This window comes from Rhagoletis pomonella, unplaced genomic scaffold (assembly GCF_013731165.1).
Source record: "Rhagoletis pomonella isolate Grant_MI unplaced genomic scaffold, Rhpom_1.0 Rhpom_scaffold_00008, whole genome shotgun sequence".
In the NCBI taxonomy this organism is placed as follows: Eukaryota; Metazoa; Arthropoda; class Insecta; order Diptera; family Tephritidae; genus Rhagoletis; species Rhagoletis pomonella.
The window spans coordinates 18,835,355-18,840,209 of NW_023458562.1; the positions used below are offsets into that span (position 1 = coordinate 18,835,355).

At 34.7% G+C, this 4,855-nt stretch overlaps 1 long non-coding RNA gene across 1 annotated transcript; it reads right to left on the reverse strand.

Annotated features, from left to right (window-relative positions):
• Nucleotides 1–3,185: 3,185 nt before the first annotated feature.
• Nucleotides 3,186–3,496, reverse strand: LOC118745135. Its single transcript, XR_004993622.1, has 3 exons — nucleotides 3,458–3,496; nucleotides 3,286–3,394; nucleotides 3,186–3,224 (listed from the first exon to the last, which is right to left on the reverse strand). It is a non-coding gene; the product is annotated as an uncharacterized LOC118745135 (long non-coding RNA).
• Between the last annotated feature and the right edge of the window lie 1,359 nt (nucleotides 3,497–4,855).

Sequence of the window (4,855 nt, forward strand, 5' to 3'; positions counted from 1 at the left end):
TTATTGAACACAAAACTAGCAAAAACTTGCAAGAGAACAGTTGTTGCACTGCTTTGACAATCTGCTGTAAACATTTTACTATTTATAAATCAGTTTTAAACTCTTTGCTTTACACACAAGCACTTACACTGTCCAGTACATCATTAACTATGATTTCCACTCATTTTACTTTTGTTTGTGCCAAGGCGAATCAATATAAGGTGATAGCAGGAGTACAAAAACAAAAATTTACATGTATTTTGTTTTTGCTTTGGCGGCATAAACTGTCAAAATCTGTAAGTGTGTTTAGAAATTCAAACAAAATTTTTCAATTTGATATCAGAAGCCGAGCGGTGAAACACATACACAAAACCAACTGAGCTAGTAACACCACTTTTTATATATTCTTTTGACATTTATTCTTCTTCTTCTTCTGCTAGCTAATTTCTGCTAGTAAAAATTTCACTAGCAAGAATTTGCAGCTCTCTCGTGTTGTTACGCTCTCGATTCAGTGCTCTCTTGCGAATTTTTTGGGTTATCATACACTTTTCCAGTAAAAGTTTGCAGGTTCCAGTACAAATTAGTACTGACTATTGGTAACCATACAAACCTATTCAAATATCGTCGCCTGGATGGAAAATTACCGGAAGCGTCATTTTGACAATTTGTGGTTTTTGGATATCTTCTTTAGTTTCCGACTGATTGACTAAAATTTTTTCGGTTATTTGGTACAAATTGCGTTAGTATTGCTGTCGTACTAAACTAATCAAGATCTTTCAAATAGAGTTATCTGTTCTTCTTTAGTTTGCGACATATTCAGCTTTATCATGAGTTTCATTTTCTAGAACCGGGTCACTTTTCGTTTGCGTGTGTTCACTACAGGTGGATGAAAAAATTGTTGGCGAAATTTTGTTCGGGCGAAACTCACGATTAGGCTGATTAGTAAAAAGTATGGTTAATTTATAAAAATTGTTATCACATTTTGGCGTATATCACTAAAACTGACTGCAAATTTTTTGACAAATGTCGTATACGTCAAAAGTGTATTAAACTCATAAATGGTTGACACTAAACTAAAAAAATAAGATAATTTAAGAATTTCATGAACTAGTACATAGCATTCTCCGACACTTTGGAGAAAATCTGTAGTCGTGCTTCTGAGAAATTGCATTCCAAACTTCAATCGTGAGTTACCGAAAGTAACTTGTGACAATCTTTTATCCAGGGATCTACATAAATTATAATTGTCATTATTTTCGCAGTTGGAGTATATGCCAGACGAGTAACAGGTATACACATACAAGGATACCTAAATTAGCGCGTTGAACTTGTATATTTATCTCTCTCCAACGCATTAATTCTATATACGTCAGTACCAACGCCTGACAAAGTTATGTCTAAATTTAATAATGGCTCTATGACAAAATATTCATGGAATGTATTCGTAGATTTTTATTTACTTCATTTCATAAATTAGCATTGACGTTTTGTTTTTCATACATTAGTATTGATGTTTTTTACTAAATACCAGGAATAAATATTTAATAAAAACCTATTTCATTTAAGCTTAACCAACTTATAGTTGCTCGGAGCTAATTTTGGAACGCTTCACGAAATATTTTCATAGACAGTAAATGCAACCCTGGGTGCATCATTAACGAGCTGAAAAACCAAACAAATAAAAAAATTCCATCTGAACCAATATTCCCAAAAATTATAAAGCAGAACAAAAACCATTTTTTCCAATTTATGCACTGTTATTTTTATTATTGCAACCCAATTTCGCAGCTCTTCAAACATTTTCCACATTATGCTTTTAGGGCTAGTAGTTTCCGACCCCATTTGCTCGTTTTTTTTTCAATTCTGAATTTAGGCTAGGCTTCATGGGAACTTACTGTGGGTGCAAACAGACCACATTTTGTAAACTGAATTGTGATATTTAATTCTATTTTATAATGAAAAATGAATTTAATGTGCAATTTTTTAAGTTTACTAGATGTAAGACAACTTTTAATTTTCTTTATATATTGCATGCTTTAGTTTTAATTCTGTTTAAGTTAAGTTGTAAAGGTGAAAATAGGCCTCCTGGGCAACCGAGCACATTAAAAAAAAAAATCGGTAACGCGCGTAAAAGCATAACTCACAAGTGGTGTGGAAAATGCAAGAACAAATATAAATGGAATAATTTTCGAAATTATGAAATGGTTATTGGTATTTTCCATCTCAAAGGGGATGATTAATTTGAACGTTATTTAAGCTGCCTTTACACGGTCGATTTTTGTCGTTTAACCAAAATCTACCCGTGTAAATTGCAATTCAACCGTAAAATGTAAGCGTTTTGGCTAGTCGATATCTTAAGTAAATTTTCCAGTCGACAGAAATCGACCCGTGAAAAGGCAACTTCAGGAATTTTTTAATTTTCTTTTTTTTTTTGCTTGGGCGTCTTTTGAAGATGTGCCAAATTATATTGTCGACTTAAATACAAAACAACAATTTCTTTAAGCCATCTTGTGCAGCAATTTGTTGATCTTATCCTCACGGCTACCGAAATCACCAACCTCAACGTAGTGATTAGCCTTCTTGCGCCAGCCTAGGGTTGATGTGTTGAGCTTGAATAGCCACAGGAAGTTGGAGGCTTTCTTGAAGTCGGTTCCAACAGTAAATATTTCGTGCGCCAAATAATCTACGCACTGAATTTCGTGCGCTTTGCGAAATTTGCGTTCGATCACAAAGCTGTCAGAGATTGAGACACGTTGATGGTTGTGCTTGACAATTCCACGTTTGTACATCAATTCACTTCACTTTTCGCACTTTTGTTGCAACTTTGTTGATACCGCGGATACGGATCACAAAAGCCAATTTGGATTTTTCAGGCCCGTAGAATTGGCCGCATTTCTTTGCCACACAGCGCAACTTCATCCCACGGCGTCCATCACCGAGTTTTCTTGTTTGATATTTCTCAGCATGCACGAAGTTTTCACGTTTACAGAGTGCAATCACAGCAGAGCGCTTTAGTTTACGTTTGATCAGGGTAGCAGTTTGCTGACCTGCTTCTTGCTGAACTTCTGCTTCGACTCGGGGACAGGAGGCAGCTTCCTGGAAGATTGTCTGCTCTTTCCTTGCGGTTTCTTACCGGCCGTGAGGGCAGTCATCTTAACTTGTTACTTAGCACGTTGAAAAGGCGAAAAAAAGTTCGCCAAATGTTTGGAGCACATCGTAAATGAGCCACTCGATTTATAACATTTCTATTAAACAATTTAATTAAATACTTTTTAATACATAGATATGCTGCAAGCAGGCACTTACTTTCCCAAATTCCATCCTGCTTATCGGCATAATTTTCCAAATATGGCTGCTACTTCATTAATAATAACTCCATTTCCAAACTGCGCCTTCTTCGTTGCCTCAACATATCCTAAAAGACATAAATTTACATTAAACAATAGAAATCGCAAAAATTAGCAAATAAAATACTCACTTTGTATTGTTTTGTTGTAAAATTTCTGAGAAATGTGAATTCACCACGATGCGATACAGAAAGAACAAGGACCAGGGATGTAATTTTAAGTACATCTATTATTCAGTGGCAATGCGCAGAGCGTTCGGGGCAGCAATATTAATTTGTATCAAATATAACATTAAATGGTGGTTCTAATACATTTTTTGATATTATTAACCAGTGTACATACATTATATGGTATTTATTTCAAAAATTTATGTACTATATGAACATTTTTTTCAAACATTTCTTAAGATTCTTTCAAGATTGCTGAAAAGCAACCATGCGTGTAAGAAATTGTGTACTCCCTAAAATTTCACCTCTGGAAACTTTATCCCCATAAAGGACTTCACCACAGTTTTTTTACTGGATATACTGAGATCGCTTGACTGCGTGCTGCACGAATTTTCACGAGCACCAATTTCTGTAATTTAAGCATAAATAAAAGTGTTTATTTAATTAAAACTATTGTAAAAATGTAGTGTTAACACAGCTAAACAAACCACAGGTGAATGCAAAGTCAAAATTTTAATTTTTAAGGGGACAGAAAGCCTGGAAGTTGTGGCACGTTCACTGAAAAATTTGCAGTCGTTTAGTACACCATTGTTTGTATGTGAGTTCATGTAAATGTTCGTTTGCGGCAATAATAAAAGCAATTGATAAATAAACAAAAAAAAAAGCAGAACAAAAACCACACAAAAGGTAAAAAAAAGACAAAGCAGAACAAAAACACAAAAGGTAAAAACATGCCAGTGATTGAAGTTTGCCGCGCGCATTTTTATTGTTGGTATTTTTTACGTGAGTGATTGGGTAAATGGTTTAATATAAATATTTACATTCGACTTCGCGACTCAAAAATATTTGAAAGTGTAGATTGATGGTGGTGCCAAGTTTAAAATTATGAAGTTAAAGCGAACTTAGACCCTAAAATTGTAAATTTTCAGGTGCCAATGCAGCTGCTGAATGCGAAGAACTGTATAACGTATTTTTTGCATGAAAACAGCGATACACCTATATATAGAATAAATCCGCATTTTCCTCCGCGACCAACGCTTATCTTTAACCAGCATGTAAAACTTGTTTCCATTACATTTAAATACATTATTTAAAAATAAAACTGTTTTCGTATTTCAGAAAATCACCATATCCGCAAATGAGCATTCAAGGAACTTTCAGAACGTACCAATAACAGGCCATGAACAAACTTGACGGCTGAGGTTATCAAATATCAAATAGGGAAAAGCCACCACGATAAAGAAGCCAGTAATGCTTAGCAGTATGAATCGAGTACTAATTGTGGTTTTGCTATTTAGCTGTGACGCACTGGTACTCGATAACTTTGACGAGAATGCAGCAGTCACAGTTCCTGCAACAGAA